The sequence below is a fragment of the Myxocyprinus asiaticus genome, chromosome 27 (genome assembly GCF_019703515.2).
Source record: "Myxocyprinus asiaticus isolate MX2 ecotype Aquarium Trade chromosome 27, UBuf_Myxa_2, whole genome shotgun sequence".
NCBI lineage: Eukaryota > Metazoa > Chordata > Actinopteri > Cypriniformes > Catostomidae > Myxocyprinus > Myxocyprinus asiaticus.
Window position 1 is genome coordinate 44,802,832 of NC_059370.1, and position 18,990 is coordinate 44,821,821.

General features: G+C 41.0%; 1 pseudogene; it reads left to right on the forward strand.

The window, feature by feature from the left end:
• Positions 1-10,275: 10,275 nt before the first annotated feature.
• Positions 10,276-17,678, forward strand: LOC127417864 (microfibril-associated glycoprotein 4-like; annotated as a pseudogene).
• Positions 17,679-18,990: the final 1,312 nt, after the last annotated feature.

Genomic DNA, 18,990 nt, shown 5'->3' on the forward strand with positions numbered 1-18,990 from the left:
GATTGACTGTGCTGCTCTCATGCAGTGTTTACTTAGTGTTGTGCTAAACCTGTAGAGTCTCCTATTTGTTTGTTTATTGTAAATCCTGATCCTTCTTCTTCAGTTCTGTGGATGTTTTACCTGGAAACACACCTTGTGATTCCTTCATCAGCCTGTGAAAGCTCCTTACCGTAACTTACCTGTTTACTCTCCTGTGTTATCTCATCTGTGTTGATCTCACTGTGCAAATACTGTAAATCCTGTGAGTCCCATTAAATGCTCTCAAACCTGGTTTCAAATAACTACAACTTGTGTGGCTTGAGTCCCTAACAGAAGACTTGACCTGCAATAGAACCAGCAAGACCAGACTCACCCAGTGCTGATGAAATACTCGAAGCCCTGGTACAGCACTTCGGTGATACTCCCGCAACCAGTCCACCACAGCCCAGTCCTCCAATGCCATCAGCCCCTTCAGTGGACTCCTTACTGAACACACCAGCACCCCCTTCGCCTACCAGCCACCATTCAGGACCAGTAGTCAATCCAGCATCATATTCTGGGTCTGCGGTGGATTGTAATGGGTTCCTCTTCCAGTGTTCTGTTGCCATGGAGATGCAGCCGCATCTTTTTGCCACCGACTGCTCGAAAATCGCTTTCATCATCTCTCTCCTGTCTGGTCGAGCATTACAATGGGCAACCTCCCTCTGGAATAACAATGGCCTGGTCACTCGTTCCCTAGATGCCTTCATTTCTCATTTCAGGGAGGTGTTCTCACATCCAGCCGGGAACGTGCATGCGGGAGAACAATTATATAATCTGCGTCAAGGCCGTCGCTCCATCACAGACTATGCGATAACCTTCCGCACCCTCGCCTCAGCCAGCAGGTGGAACGAAGTGGCACTCCTCGTCGCATATCGCCAGGGGCTTTCAGATGCGCTCCAGAGACAACTTGCCTCCTACGACGATGCAATGGGGCTTGAGCATTTCATTCAGCTCTCCATCCAGGTGGCTCATCGACTACAGTCTTGTGGAAGTACTACTTCACCCACATCACCAACAGAGCAAAGTCTAGCTGCTTCTACCCCAGCAACAAACCCAAGTAGATTTGTCATATCTTAGCTCCACACAGCGCCATCGCCACATCCAACACCAGCTTTGCCTTTACTGTGGGGCTTCCAGCCACCTGCTGAATGACTACCCCATTCGTCCTCCATGAGTGATGGTGAGTTCTGTCCAGGCAAAGCCGGTGATTCATTCCCCATTGAGTATGACGGTCACCATCTCTGCCAATTCTTTGTCTTTCACTGTAGAGGCCTTTGTCGACTCGGGCTCCGCTGGTAACATCATCTCCTCGATGCTCTGCCAACAAATCGGTCTCACCACCTTCACCTGCTCCTTGGTGTTCCCTATCTGCTCAGTAGTGGGACAACCCCTAGAAAAAGGTGTTATCACCCATCAAACAGGTCATGCAATGCTGAAGGTGGGCGCTTGTCATTCAGATCAAATATCCCTTTTGGTACTGGAGGGCTCCACATCTAACATCGTTTTGGGCAGATCATGGCAGCTTCAACATTCCCCCATTGTGCCTCCAGAGAAGTCCTATCCTGGGGTTCACAGCACTTCCAGGACTGTCTAACTCTACCTCTTCTACAAAGTCCTCCACCTGCTACAAACTCTTCACTGGCACACATCAATGCAACAACAGTTGAAAGTCCCAACCTTAATCAGTCTGTCACCATTCCTCCTGATTACAGTAAATTCATGGACGTCTTCAAAGCAGCCCAACTCCCACCACATCATCCATGGGATTGTGCAATAGACCTTCTCCCTGGGGCTCCATTTCCACAAGAACGAGTTTATCCCCTCTCGCTGCCCTAACAGCGTGCGGTGGAGTACATCAAGGAAGCCCTTGAGCAAGGATATGTTTGCCCTTCCACTTTACCCTGTGCATCCAGTTTCTTCTTCGTCGCAAAGAAGGATGGAGACCTGAGACCCTGTATCGATTACCGCACCTCAACCAAGTGACTGTGAAGTTCCGGTACCCTCTTCCCCTGGTTCCAGCCGCCTTGGAGATGCTGCGAGGAGCCAACATCTACACCAAACTGGACCTTTGCAGTGCATACAATCTAATCTGTATCCGTAAGGGAGACGAATGGAAGACTGCGTTCGTGACCCCTACAGGCCACTATGAATATCTGGTGATGCCGTATGGATTGGCCAATGCCCTTTCTGTCTTCCAGGGGTTTATGAATGAGATCTTCCATGATTACCTGAATCACTTTCTCATCATCTACATCAACGATATCCTCATTTACTCCAAATCCCCTAGTGAGCACGTACGGCATGTACAGTTAGTCCTCCAGCGTCTCTGAGAACACCATCGTTATCTGAAAGCTGAAAATTGTGCTTTCCATCTTCCGTCAGTTCAGTTTTTAGGCTACTGCCTTGGACTGAAGGGGGTTCAAATAGACCAGGGGAAGTTGAAGCAGGACAGTCTTGGCCAACACCAACTACGGTAAAGGAACTCCAGCGCTTTCTTGGATTTGGCAACTTTTACCATCGATTTATCAGGAACTTCAGCTCCATCGCTGCTCCATTAACCACCCATCTGCGCAAGAGGCCAAAAAAATTACCCTGGTTATATGATGCCATCCATGCCTTCCAAACCCTCAAACTGGCCTTCACCTCTGCTCCAATACTTCGCCATCCAGACCTGGAACTCCCCTTCGTTGTGGAAGTCGACGCCTCCACCACCGGCGTCGGAGTGGTGTTATCTCGACACCAGGGCCAACCTCCCAAGCTCCATCCTTATGCCTTCTTCTCCCTCAAGCTATCATCTGTGGAACGAAACTATGACATCGGCAACCAAGAGCTTCTTGCCATCATGTTGGCTCTGGAAGAGTGGTGCCATTGGCTGGAGGGTTCCAAGCGCCCTTTACAGGTGGTATCGGATCTCCGTAACCTTGAATATCTCCGGGAGGCAAAGAGGTTGAATCCTCATCAGGCAAGATGGGCACTATTCTTCACCTGCTTCTGCTTCTCGGTAACCTACCACCCAGGGTCCAGAAGTGTCAAAGCCGATGCTCTATCACATTTACACTCTCCAAAACCTGATACCACCACTGCAGATCCCATCCTGCCTCCTACCATCTTTGCAAGTCCCATCCGGTGGGCCCTGGATATTGAAATCGTCCAAGCCTCCGTGATTGATCCTCCTGTACATATGTACCAGCCTCGCTCTGTCCTTCCCTTCTCAAGGCCTCTCACTCCTCTCTAGGATCTGGCCATCCTGGCATAACACAGACCCTCTCACTCCTCCGCAACCGTTACTGGTGGCCTCAGATGTCCAGAGATGTTTGACAGTTTGTACAAGCCTGCCCCAAATGTGCTATCTCAAATTCCCCGACATCTTCCAGCTGGACAGCTTCTTCTCCTGCCCATTCCTCAAAGACCCTGGTCCCACCTAGGAGTACCACTGAAGGGTTTACCAACTGCCTTCGAAACGGCGGAGACCCTTTTCCATCAAGTGGTCAGGAACTTCGGACTCCCTGAGGACACAGTATCAGACCGAGGACCCCAGTTCATCTCGAAGGTATGGAGAGCTTTCTTTTCACTCCTGGGTGTGTCAGTTAGTCTCTCTTCTGGTTATCACCCACAGACGAATGGGCAGACAGAACGGAAGATCCAGGAGATTGGCCGCTTCCCCTGGACCTACTGTCATCACCACCAGAATCACTGGAGCCGCTATCTTCCCTGGGCCGAGTATGAACAGAACTCTCTCCGCCAGCAGACCACGGGCCTCACTCCATTCCAGTGTGTACTCGGCTTCCAACCTCCGCTATTCCCCTGGTCAGGAGAACCTTCTGAAGTCCTGGTGGTAGATCATTGGTTCAAGACTGAGAGTGAGAGGGTCTGGAATGTGGCACATGTCCACCTGCAGCAGGCCGTAAAAAGGCAGACGAGCCAGGCTGACGTCCGCCACTCAGATCCACCACCATACCAGCCTGGACAGAAGGTCTGGCTCTCTACTAGGGACATCAGGCTTCGTCTTTCATGTAGAAAGCTAAGTCCTCGTTTTATTGGTCCTTTTAGAACAAGTTAATCCTGTCACATATCATCTCCAGTTACCACTGCACTACAGAATTGCACCTACCTTTCACGTATCTTTACTAAAACCCTACCATCCTCCACTGTCTCCCTCTCACACAGAGCCCGATGGAAGTGATGAAGCTCCTCTGCCACTCCTGGAGGAAGATCCGGTGTATTCCATGTGGGGAATCCTGGACTCCCGTCGCCGGAGGGGTTGTCTTGAATACCTGGTTGACTGGGAGGTGTACGGCCCAGAAGAAAGATCTTGGGTGGCTCAAGATGACATCCTGGACCCCTCGCTGCTTTTCACATTCCATGCGCATAACCCAGACTGCCCAGCTCCACGGCATCAGGGGCATCAGTCCTCGGGAGTGGCGGGGGGGGGTAGTAATGTCATGCCTCCTCCTGGCTCTCCACCTCCCTCAGTGTTCCGCTCCTCTTCTCCCAACTTCTAATTCACCACACTTGCATTCAATCAGCTCACTCATCAAGGACAGCTTAAATAACTCACCTTCACTCCAGTTCACCGTCAAGTCAAACAAAGGACTCTTTTTTGACCGCGCTGCTCTCACGCAGTGTTTACCTAGTGTTGTGCTAAACCTGTAGATTCTGATATTTGTTTGTTTATTGTAAATCCTGATACTCCTTCAGTTCTATGGATGTTTTACATGGAAACTCACCTTGTGATTCCTTCATCAGCCTGTGAAAGCTACTTACCGTAACTTACCTGTTTACTCTCCTTTGTTATCTCATCTGTATTCGATCTCACCGTGCAAATCCTGTGAGTCCCATTAAATGCTTTCGCACCTGGTTTCAACTAACTACAACTTGTGTGGCTTGAGTCCCTAACAGTAACACATATATTTGCTTTTTGTAAAGAAAAGGAGGAACGAGTCGAAATTAATTTTTGTGGTGGTAATCAACATTATGCCACAAACACTGTTGATTGAGCTTAACTTATATTGAACCCAGAATATTGGTCTACTACCAGAGAGTTATATAGGCCTAGTTATCTCGTTTGAGAAAAATAAAATAGGTTTACTGTTATTACTTCAGCATAGTGCCATGTATCACCACAATACACCGTGGTTTAGTAAAGGTTAAATTGCTCCTATACAGTACAATCAGCTCAATTTCACACACAAAAAAAAAAAAAAAATTATAGTTCTAAGAGTATAGAAATACCTTAAAGAAGAAAAGGAACAAAACTGAAAAAATGTAATAGTAACCTGAAATGTTCAACACTTGCCAAAGACCGTTCTGTTGAGAAGTTTAAACGTAACACAAGGTAACTGTGTGTCACTGCTGTTTGAAAATTTTGATCTGACACCACATTTATGTATATAAAGCAGATAAATATATATTATTATAAATAAATATGATTAAATAAATGTCCTTTTTTTTCTTCTGAGGATATCAATGTGTTGAACTTGAGCAGGTTACGAAACAAAGCTAAATGAGCAACTTCTCCTTAAATGGCAGCTGGCACATGAATGACATGATTTTTAACCTGATTAACTTCAAGCTCAATGTCTCAAAAAATGAATTGGCTTTTTCCATATCAGATGTTTTGAAACTTCAAAATTCATTTTTTAACTCTCGACCAATTTCTCAACATGCCTTATAAGACATGATGAAACTTTATGGTCATCATTCTGTTTAGCTTTTTGACATTTCAAAATACGTTGAGGCCAAAACCAGTTCATTCAAAAATGTTCAAATTAGTATAATTTTTCTTCAAATAAGCCTCAGTAATGTTCAACAGGTATTTCATGATCTTTATATGATACAGTCATCTGATAGGATTTAGGCATCTTTAATTTACTACACAGTATGTACATCCTCACTGTGAACACAGTAGGGCTGTACTGAATAAAATAATATTCTAAGTTGTTTACAGTTGTAGGGTATTTGGACAGCATTTGTGGTCTGCTGTCAATTACCACAGATTTAAATATATATATATATATATATCACTAATTGTACGTATGAACAATAGCAATATTGATGCTTGTCTAGAAGTTTTCTATAATATTTTTGTTTTGTACATGTAATTAACAAATAATCAACGAACATTCAACAATCAAATTATTTGAATTGATTCATGTATCCTTCACAAAGACGAATCTGCACGATTCCAGTCTTGCTGAAGCAGCCCCAGATCATCACCGATCCTCTGATTACCAAAGCCAGCTGGCGCCACCAGGTCAGCTTACGCAGAATGATCACGGTAAGGAAGAGGAAGATGACCTCTCGTTTTGGGAGACAAACAGCGACCCAGCATTGTGTGGAGATATAAAAAAGGATTCTGTGAAAAGTATTCTTATGACAGAGGAGCTGCCGCTTTTCATAACCAAAGCTCAGAATGCAGCCACGCTAAGGGATAGTGGTCTGGGTGGTAAGATTCGCTCCCTTACCAATGAATTATTACACAGTTGCTTACCAAAAGGGCAAATTGTTTCACAAGAGTGGGTTTTATGCTCTCCATCAAGAATAGAATAGAATAGAATAGAATAGAAGCCTTTATTTTGGTCACACATTATACATACATTTTTGCATATATACAGTTAAATTTATGTGTTTTCACATATCCCAGCTAAGCTGGGGTCAGAGTGCAGGGTCAGCCATGATACAGCACCCCTGGAAAACAACAGGTTATGTGTTCTGTTTTACATGCAAACTTTTCTCATCCAAAAGGCATGCCTTTACAGATAGATTAATTGACTGGAAGCACCCAGAATGGATTTCTGAACATGAGTGGAGCCCTGGTCATTTGTCTTTTTTGGCTGGCCTTATTGCATAGATCTAAGAACACTCAGGCTATGGACTCAGCTCTGGTCAAACAAATTGCTAGAGAAAAGGAATACTGGAAAGAAGTACTGAAGCGTGTTGTGGCAGTGATAAAGTTTTTAGCTGAAAGAGGATTGGCGTTCAGGGGGAAGGATGAGCTGTTAGGTTCACCTCACAATGGGAACTACCTTGGAATTTTAGAGCTAATATCTGAATTTGACCTGTTTCTATTGAAGCATATCAAAATGCGCCAAAAAGGAAGGGGAAGTGTTTTTATTTTTTTGTCTTCTACTATATGTGAGTAGTCAATTAAAGTAATGGGAGAAAAACCTAAACAAGTAATAGCAAATGCAACACCAGATCTGTCCCATAAAGACCACTTAACATACATATTCAGGCTCATCAGTGAGAAAGGGAATGTAATGGAATGTTTCATAGCTTTCGAGCCCATTTTAAGTCACACAGGTAAGAGTTTGTCAGATTACATCATTACATTGTTAAACGACTTAGGCTTGGACACATTGAACTGTAGAGGCCAATCGTACGATAATGTGAGCAATATGTCAGGCAAATACAATGGACTGCATGCTCACTTAAAACGGAGATATCCATTGACCATTATATACCGTGTCCTGCTCACTCATTGAATTTAGTAGGTGTTAACAGTATAGACAGCAGTAGCCAAGAGGTTGAACATTACTCTAATCTGTTACAGTCATTGTATTCATTCTGCATCTACTCGCCGATGGGGAATAGTATTCGGAAAGACAAACTTAAGACTTAAACATTTGTCTAATACTCAGTGGAGCTCTAGGGTTGATTTAGCCAAAGCTCTTTGCCAAAATTACAGTAATATAAGAGAGGCCTTAAACAATATAGCTTCAGATGAGAGCGAAAAACAGGAAATAAGCAACAAAGCATCAAGACTGCGTGCAAAGATGGACAAACTAGAAACTGCATTTATGGCACAGTTCTGGAATACTATATTCGAACGGTTCCAGTCAACCAGTTGATGTCTACAGAAAAGTGAAATGGACCTTCTGACAGTGGTGCGACTGCTTAAATCATTGCGTGAGTTTATAACAGCTCAGCGAGAACTATTTGAACACTTTGAACAGGGCACTTTAAGTGTTTAGATGTATGTCAGTCCTATAAGCATGAAGTCCAAGGAATCAAGAAAAGAAGAACCTTTGCTGACAAGAGCACGGATGGCGATGCAGGCCTCAGTGGGAGCTGTAAAATTCAAGTCGAAACATTGAATGTTGCCAATGACAATATTGTCAACTGTTTTGACCACAGACTGGATGCCTAGAGACACCTGAATAGTCTTTTTGGCATTCTATTCATGTCAGACTCGGAATCCAACAGCAACATTATTACAGGAGCCCGTAGCCTCTTGTAGGGCTTTACTGGTTGTTTAGATCAGTGTTACTATCAGAAATAATTGGTAATTATTTCTTTAGTTATTAATTAATATTTTAATTAATTAATTGAATCTAACTCATTAAAACCTCATATGGGGCTCCAGTAAATGTAGTGTGCTACGTTTAGGAGTGGGTTTGGTTATTAGCAATAATTAATAATTATCAAAGATAATTATTAATTATTCAAATCAATAGAACATTGATGAGAATCAATGTTAGCTTTTTTTTAATCCTATAAATCATCAATTATCAAAGATAATCACTAATCATTAACATCGATGAAACATTAATTAAAATTAACACTAGCTTATTGATCATTCAAATTCAACAATCATCAAAGATAATTATCAATTATCAAAAATCAATAGAATATTAATAAGGATTAATATTGCCGGGGCACCACCCTGGAATCAGGGGCTAATAACCAGATAGTATAACAGTCTCAATATTAGATTGTTTTCTTAGGAAAATCGATATCCGAAGAATATCGATTTTCGAAAAAAAAAAACAATGAATGAAGGCTTGAATCCGAGCACTGACATCCCGTCAGCATGACACAGGTGTATGCAAAACAAACCAAAACACTTCTCTTTGTAATATAACAAAGTTTATTTATGCAGTAATATCAATTAATAATTAATACAATGCAGTCAATAAACTTCTGACTTACAACTACAAACTAAACAGTGATATGATCAGATATGGAAACCAATATAATCCTATTACATTTAAGGTGTGTGTGTGTGTGTGTGTGTGTGTGTGTGTGTGTGTGTGTGTGTGTGTGTGTGCGTGTAAGGAGGGGCACGCACAAAATGGCGGACATGACTCTCGTGGAGAGTAAGTCACACGAGACTTCCGACCAGAGAATATGGCCGCGAATGTGGGCGGAGAGAAACCAGTCAATGGTGTCTACCAGTTTACCGCGTGTATCTGCTTGTACGATAGCTTAGGGACAAAGCTGAGCTTTATCATGAAGCTATCTACTAGCCAAAAATGTGTGCGAGAATGTTTTTGAGGGGTCGCGCGTGTGTGTGTGTGTGTGTGGTTAGTACGAGAGAGAGAGAGAATTAAGTGACGGCCCCAAAGCCGGTTTCGCGATCGTGTGAGAGAAAGCAGCTGTTAGTTTATCACTCGTAAACCATCCCGCGGTCTTTGATTCTTTAATGGATAAACTCAGTTTGCCGGTCTCACCCACGATGGTGGAAATGTACAACAGTCCAATGTGGTTGGACTACAATACAGCAAATCTCATTCATGATAATTAAATACCTTGAGTATTAGCCACAATCAGTGGACTTGGTGGTCCGTAAACGGTACAAGCAATAACTCTGATACACAAGAATAACACACTATAATAGGATGGTAAATCAGCGACGTCAACTTGATTGGAGATGGAAGAGAAATCTTTTCTCTCTTCACTTCTGCAGGCAAACGGATGAAGATGCGGATTGCTCGGCGGTCTCCTTCGAATCCGTTAGAGTGTTCGGTGGAGCACAGAGTAATCTCAACTCGTCCAGCTAGACGGAGATTGTATGGCCACAGTTTCAAGTCGGACGTTACTTCCTTGTGCCACGAGGCTACACCTGATAGCAGCGATGAGCTGCGTCTACACACGGCAGGCAAAGTTGCTGGAATCCAATAGGAGCTGAGAGTTCGATCCTTTAGTGAGCAAGGCTTCATGGGATTTGTAGTCTGTTTTGGACTCCCTTTGTTTGATTTTGGCGCAGTTTTTATCAGTAAGATTTATGACTTGGTATGTGGGCCTGAGTTAGGTTTTATGACTGTGTTAGGCCTGCCACACACACACACACACACATATTTCCCTTCATGAGGTTCTTTAGCACTATACCCTAATCATGAATTACAGTTCAAATATGGGGGGAGTTTGTTGTTGAATGTAACATTTTGGGGTTTGTGGGATTTGTCTGTTGTATATGTAGAGGAGGAGCCTGATAAAGAAGTGTCTTTTACTGGAGCCAGTAGAAACATTTCTCAACAGAATCGGTGAGTTATTGTTTTATATTTCTCATCTGACTCAACATTTTTAATTCATTCAGTTTTAGCACACTGTGCAATAGCGTCTTAACATCTTCAATTAGAGGATGCTTTCTGTTCCCTAGGGTGATTTTAAAGAAATAATGCTTTTCTAAAAAAAGAAATCTGTTTAGTTATATTTTAAGGATTTTAATTCAATTTTTTCCCCATTTGTAAGAGTGTAGAAAGGTTTTTAAATTTGCCAGAATTGTTTTATTTTGTGCTTGTCTCCTACCCAGACTTTTAAAACTTCCCCTCAGTGAAATCCTACTTGGCACTTTTGCCTAAGAAACTCAACAATTATATTTTCAATGAATTTGGTATTTATGTTTAATTATAACCTGTCCCAAAAACTGACCAACGTGCCAAAACGTTTACTGAACACTTTAGTTTTTACAAAAAAAAAAAAAAGTTTGGCTGATTTTAAGGCTGATTAAGGCCTTGATCAGATCTTTATTCCAGGTCATGTGATGGATGTTTTTACACCGATGCAACATAGATTGATGAAGTTTCATTTTCCAAGATTCATAAGAGTCGTAAGAGTTAGGGTTGGGGTTAGGGTGAACCCTAACCTAACCCTTACTCTAAACTAACCCTAAAACTAATTGAAGAATGACATTAATGACAAAAATAATTGTATGTGTTTCAGGTTCAAAAGTAAAGCTCTCTGGCAAACCTCAGACGCAACTTCACAAACATGAATGCAAGTTTAAACCTTCCATTTATTTTGACCGTCTCTCTAAATTTCTACTGATTAAATTAAACGTTAACGCTTGTTTTTCAACAGCAGAACTATATACATCTTTCTCTCAGGTGTTGCTGTTTTTGGCCGCAGTCTCTCCTCTGTTGGTGGGCGCTGCTGAGTCTAACCTTAAATGCATCAGTATTTCTGATTGTTATGACATCTATGCGAGTGGATATAATGCCAGCGGTGTGTACGACATCTTCCCAACAGAAGAAGCTGTGAAGGTTTACTGCGAGATGGTCTCCACTGGAAAGAAAAATGATGATGGCAAATGGACGGTATGATAAATAAAGCTTGTCGACTTTTAAGACAAGCACTCATTTTAATTTTGTAACTGATTTCTTTCCTTAAAATAATGACGATTATGAATTGTTTCAGGTGATTCACAGATGAACGGATGGCGATTTGAATTTCTACAGGCCATGGGACCAATACAAAATGGGCTTTGGTGATAAATCAAAGGAATACTGGCTGGGTAAGAAATAGGGCTGTGGCGATACGATCATATATTTAAAATCGCTATATTTTTTTTTTCCTCAAAATATTGTATGGATACAATAAAGCACTTCTTCTTTGTAATGTGTGACCATCAAAGATGAGATCTGAACACTCCACTTTTATTGAATAATGTATCTTTAAATATCCTTTCTGTTCTTTACAGTCAGTTGTTAATCAAAAAGTAAAAAAATTAACTTAAAAACCTTGAGCTCTATTTTCGTGAGTGTGCAAAGCGCAGCGCTACACACAATGACTGCGCTACATCTCATCCATTTTTCCTGAGAGCACTGATTCTAAGTGCAATTTTCGTACCAGTGCAAACTGCAATTGGGCATGGGTGGGAGTGTTTGCGCTATCTGTGGGTGTATTATATGTTAATGAAGTGGTGCTGAGAACAGTATGCTATTTTCCTGAGAAATAGGTCATTGCAAAACGTTTAAAAGGCACGTCTCTTTCAGTGCAATATCTAAATTCAGTTCCAGCATTTGCAGTTTGGAGATTCCACCAGCAGGTGTTGATAAAGTTCATGTCCAAACTCTGAAAATATTGTGTAACATCAAATTATGTCCCTGACAATCAGAGTTGTAGTCGTTTTATTAAACAAAAAATGTATTAGATTTGTATTAAACTATCTAAAGGTTATGGTTTATTTTTCAGTTATTATTATTATGTTTATATTAACAATTATATTTATGATCTAATTCATATTGGTATTTTTCCACCTGTTGTCGTAGAGTGATTATTAAGTCACTGCAAAAGCGGCCAGTGAAAGATGTTAGATATTTGTTATTTGGATTATATTTTCATTGCATTTGAAGTGTAATTTGAATTTAGAAATATTTTTGGTTGAATTGTTTCATTTTTCAATAAATGAATTACATTTTTCAAAATCAAAACCAACTGTTAGAAGTGAAGTGCGTGCCAATACAATCACTGTTAATACTAGCCATGATTTGCGTGTCAGTAGATAAAAATTATTAAAAATACTTACATTATCTATAATTTAATGGAGCGTTCATCCAAATCCTTACAAGAACCACATATTCTAAGCATATAAAAATAGCTTGTCCATATGTTTTATTCTTTTAATTAATTTTATACAGTCCATTTACACTACCAACTTCTTATGAATGTGCTGTCTTTGTTTATATCGCTGGTGTTTGAGGGAATTAACTATACAACAGGACACAGATGCTGCAATAACCGGAGAAGAACCTCAGAATTAAATCAGAAACAGAATGAGCTTTATTGCCAAGTATGCTTACACATACAAGGAATTTGTCTTGGTGACAGGAGCTTCCAGTGTACAACAATACAAAAACAGCAGCAAGACATAGATAATAATACAAAGTAAAAATTGTTATACACATAGGTACATACACACACAGACACACACATACATACATACATACACACATACACATACGTAGTGCAATCTAATACAAATACAAATCTGTTATGTACAGTGCAAATGTTTTTTTTCAGAGGAATGAAATGGCAGAAGAGGTTGGATGTGTTGGAGAAATATAAAAAAGACTAAATTATATATTGCACATAGTTATTGCTCAATAGGGCAATTTATCTGTTCATGAGATGGATAGCCTGGGGGAAAAAACTGTTCCTGTGCCTGACAGCTCTGGTGCTCAGAGCTCTGAAGCGTCAGCCAGAAGGCAACAGTTCAAAAAGGTAATGGGCAGGGTGAGTGGGGTCCAGAGGGATTTTTCCAGCCTTTTTCCTCACTCTGGAAGTGTATAGTTCTTGAAGGGGAGGCAGGGGGCAACCAATAATCCTCTCAGCAGTCCGAACTGTCCTTTGTAGTCTTCTGTTGTCTGATTTCATAGCTGAACCAAACCAGACAGTTATTGAAGTGCAGAGGACAGACTCAGTGACTGCTGAGTAGAACTGTATCAGCAGCATCTGTGGCAGGTTGAACTTCCTCAACTGGCAAAGGAAGTACAACCTCTGCTGGGCCTTTTTCACAATGGAGTCAATGTGTGTCTCCCACTTCAGGTCCTGTGAGATGGTAGTGTCCAGGAACCTGAATGACTCCACTGCTGCCACAGTGCTGTTTAGAATGGTGAGGGGGGTCAGTGTTGGGGTGTTCCTCCTAAAGTCCACAATCATCTCCACCATTTTGAGTGTGTTCAGCTCAAGGTTGTTTTGACTGCACCAGACAGCCAGCTGTTCAACCTCCCTTCTGTATGTAGACTCATCATCATCTCGGATGAGGCTGATGACAGTGGTGTCGTCTGCAAACTTCAGGACCTTGACAGAGGGGTCCTTGGCGATGCAGTCGATGGTGTAGAGGGAGAAGAGTAGTGGGGAGAGCACACATCCCTGGGGGGCACCAGTGCTGATTGTACAGGTGCTGGAAGTGAGTTTCCCCTGTCTCAAAAGCTGCTGCCTGTCCATCAGAAAGCTGGTAATCCACTGACAGATAGACATGGGACAGAGAGTTGGTGTAGTTTAGTCCGGAGAATAGCTGGGATGATGGTGTTGAAAGCCGAACTGAAGTCCACAAAAAGAATCCTTGCATATGTCCCTGGTTTGTCCAGATGTTGCAGGATATGATGCAATCCTATGTTGACTGCATCATCCACAGATATGTTTGCTCGATAAGAAAATAGAAGGGGATCTAGAAAGGGTCCAGTGATGTTCTTCAGGTGGGCCAACACCAGTCTCTCAAATGATTTCATGACCACAGACGTCAGGGCAACAGGTCTGTAGTCATTAAGTCCTGTGATTTTTGGTTTCTTTGGGACAGGAATAATGATTGAGCATTTGAAGCAGCATGGAACTTCACACTGCTCCAGTGATCTATTGAAGATCTGTGTGAAGATGGGGGCCAGCTGGTTAGCACATGATCGAAGACACGCTGGTGATACACCATCTGGGCCTGAAGCTTTCCTCGTCTTTTGTTTCCGAAAGATGCGGCTCACATCATCTTCACAGATCTTAAGTGCAGGTTGAGTAGTAGGAGGGGGGAGCAGGGGGGTTGCAGGAGGTGTTGGTGTTTGTGTGAAGTGAAGGTCAGAGTGGGTGTGGGGTCTGAGATTGGGCCTTTCAAATCTGCAGTAGAACACATTCAGGTCAGCAGTCAGTTGTTGGTCTACCACAGGGTTGGGGGTAGGAGTCCTGTAATTTGTCAGTTGTTTCATGCCACTCCACACTGATGCAGGGTCGTTAGCTGAAAACTTGCATTTCAGCTTCTCAGAGTATCTTCTTTTAGCCACTCTGTTTTCCTTGTTCAGTGTGTTCCTGGCCTGATTGTACAAGACTTTATCCCCACACCTGTAAGCATCCTCTTTGGCCTGACGAAGCTGCCTGAGTTCTGCTGTAAACCACGGTTTGTCGTTGTTGAACTTTAAATAAGTCCTAGTAGGAATGCACATATCCTCACAGAAACTGATATATGATGTAACAGTATCTGTGAGCTCGTCCAGGTCTGTGGCTGCAGCCTCAAAAACACTCCAATCCGTGCAATGGAAGCAGGCTTGTAGTTCCCGCTCTGCTTCATTGGTCCATCTCTTTACAGTCCTTACTACTGGCTTGGTTGATTTTAATTTCTGCCTGTAGGTTGGAAGAAGATGAACCAGACAGTGATCAGAGAGTCCCAAAGCTGCTCTAGGGACAGAGCGATATGCATCCTTTATTGTTGTGTAGCAATGATCCAGTATGTTCCTGTCTCTGGTGGGGCATGTAATGTGCTGTTTGTATTTGGGCAGTTCACGTGTGAGATTTGCTTTGTTAAAATCCCCAAGAATAATAATAACTGAGTCCGGGTATTTTTGTTCCATGTCTGTGATTTGATCAGCCAGCTGTTGTAGCGCCGCATTCAAACACGTGTTTGGTGCTATATACACACTCACCAGAATAAACGAGGAAAACTCCCGCGGCAAGTAGAAAGGCTTACAGTTAATAAAGAGCGTTTCCAAATTAGGACAGCACATCCTCTTTGACGTTGTTACATCTGTACACCAACTTTCATTGATGTAAAAGCATGTTCCACAGCCTCTCGTTTTCCTCGTTAACTCCGCGATCCGATCCGCTCTGAACAGCTGAAAGCCCGGCAGATGTAAATTGCACTTGATCCAGCCAATAGCGTTTTGTGCACGAAAATTCTCCAAACCCACTTGTGCCTAGACTTAGCGCATGCTTGCACAAAAATACCAAAACTTCATGGCCATACCCACTGACATTGTGTGCATGACTTATGGCATACCACTGCGCATAATGCTAGCGTTCTTATAATAGGGTCCATTAAGTTTAATCACACACAGCACAGATGCGGTAAAGAAACCATGCAACTACTCTCTCGTTAATGTGCACTGAACCGAAACACTTCTGTGAGTTATCTGAACTGCTGCTTGTCTTAAAGAGACAGCACTGTTTTACAAATGAATGTAAACTCAATGTAAATACTTGTAAATTGTGCATATTATTTTAAACAGTGACAGCTCATATAATTATTATATATGCAATTTCATGATATAATATTAATTGATAAATGTAGAATTTGTACATTTATAAAAAGCTCAAATGTGGACTATAAATAACTTTCACATAATATTTATAGTGCATTATTTTTACTGGCCGGTTTCCTCTTTTGTACAATTGTTAATAGTCTGTTTATGTACATGTCAGAATTACTGTTATGACAAGTTTCCGACTATTACATTATCATCACTTGTTAAACAATTTTATGGAAGCAGCAAGTTCCCTAACTTGAAAATGTAACTGAATATATGATATCCTGATGTATTGGGCTAAAAAACACCTCATTTCCAACAAAGAGAAAGAATAAACAAAGAGAAAAAGAAATAGTATCAGTATTATAAATACTCAAAATATTTTTGACCATTTCGATTAGAGTATTCCAGAGCACCATTTCATAAAGCTGTTTATTTCCTATTTGGTACTATACCAGGACTGGAGCATGTCCATCTGCTGACCAACAGACATCAGTATGAACTGAGAGTAGATTTGGAGGACTTTAGTGGGAACAAGGCTTACGCTCTGTACCAGACGTTCTCTGTGAGCTCTGAGACTAACGGGTACCGACTGAATGTTGGCAGCTTGTCAGTAAATGGAGGAGCAGGTAAAAAAACTTCAGAGACAAACTACAGTTATTTTAAGGAATAGTGGATAATGATAATTCTCTCATCATTTACTCACCTTGTATAACTTTCTTCTGCGGAACACAGACAAAGTCAATGGGGTCTAGAACTTTCATGCTCCAAAAAAAAATTAAAAAAATAAAAGCATCATAAAGGTAATCTATGTGGTTTAATCCATGTTTCTTGAAGCAATATGATCCAAAATGTAAGTCCTCATTCACTATAAATCTTGACATCTGCAGTCTCATGAGAGATGCTTGATTACACTTCCTTGTGAGTGGTAGCTGCATAGAGCACTTTACATAAACCAGACACTGTGTTGCCAGGTTTGCTGTTTGCAGATGTGAGTTAAAATGATAAAGTCATGGTTTGAGTTTTTTGAGGATACTTTTAAAATGAAAATGCAATGTATTATTGATGTGTAATGATACCAGGACTGAGGACCTGGCAACCACGTGAAGCACTATGTTTCGTTTGGGCCGGTTGTCAAGACTTGTGGTGAATAAGGATTAAATGTTCAACAGTTTCTCAATCAAAGCAAACGTATCGCTTCAGAAGACATGGATTAACCACTGGAGTTGTATGGATTAACTTTATGGTGCCTTTATGTGCTTTTGGAGCTTGAAAGTTTTTGAGAATTTTCATTTTTGGGTGAACTATCCTTTCAGTTGTGATTTCAAAGAACAGTACACAAACACTTGCCATGATTTCCAAATGTTTTTCTAACTGAAGCTCTTCTTTTCCACAGGTGATTCTTTGACATACCACAATGGAATGAAGTTCACTACATATGACAAAGATCAGGACACTTCAGAAAACAACCTTGCTAGAGTTTACTATGGAGGGTGGTGGTACACAACTACTTATTACACAAACCCCACTGGTCTGTATTTGTGGGGAAAAGACAGTGGTATGAATACTGGAATGACCTGGTATTACTGGAAGAGCAGCTGGGCATCTCTAAAGTCCATTGTCATGAAGATGAGGCGTGTAAAGGTTTAGATCCCAGTGAAGTTTCTGCATCCAGAGTTTTTCTTTTCTCTGGCTAATATGCAGAAAATCTTAACGCATTTTTCACTCAAGAATTGCTGTGTGCATTGAAATCATCTTCAATAAAGTTCTGTCCTGCAAGCAAAACATGTTTCATCTCTGTTCTTATATACAGATGTAGTTTTCTCTCCTCCACAATCCAAAATAAACAATTCATGTTAATTTCAAACTGTGGATAAACAGACCTGATAATTGATATCTTGAATTTTCAGGTCAAGTTTCAAGTTCAGAGGACGTTCTGATTAATGTACAGCTTAAGCATTTATGGCATATTGTTGATTACCACAAACATTTATTTCAACGTGTGCCTTTTTTTCTTAAAATAAATAAATAAATAAGAAGCAAAAATCGAAGTTACAGTGACTGAATAGGGCCAATTTTTGGAGGGTTTCCAAGATAGAAATGTGAAGCCAATTACATTAATTCTTCTGCTAAAACTTGTGTATTGTTTGAGTTGTAAAGTTGTTTAAATCATAATGTTTATGGTTGTTGTATAGGGTTTATGGTGTTACGTTGTCATGGCAACAAAGTTGTAAAATTGGACAATAACCTTAATAACTAAAATTGTATATAACTTTACACAGATGAGGTTAGTAAGTGAATTTATCACACTAAACTCTTGTTAACACACATTGTTTACGTCTTGCGGCTATACTTTTGGAGATACTTTTGGAGTATTTTAATATTTATGGATTAGCCCCATTGACTTCCATTGTAAGTGCCTCACTGGAACCTCGATTTATTTATTTATTTTATTTTTTAAAGAAAAGAGGGATGAGCCGAAAATATTTTTTGTGGTAATCAACATTATGCCACAAATGCTGTCGATTGGCTTTAACTTGTATTGAAACTGGAATAGTTCTTGTGCGACCTTCGGGACATTTTTGTCTTTTTCATTTTTATTTTTTCGATCATTTTGGCTGTGTTAATGCCAATGGCATACATTTTGCCAAAGGTGTGTATTTTTGGTGGAATTTTGATATTTCAACCTCAGTTCCTGTAATACATCTATAATACACTGTGTACACAAAATAGTTACACTCAGGACCTTCAGGACAAAAATGTCCCCATTGAAACCCATTAAAACTGCAATATTTGATCTCAGTGCCATTAAAGCATAAAATCATGAATTCTATGATATTATGCTTTCATTCCGGAGCCCTGGCTTCAAAATTTACATTTTTAATATTATCCACCAGATGGCGCCATTTTTCTCATGTTTAGACTATGGAGCAAATACAAGCTTTTTACCTATTTTCTGTTT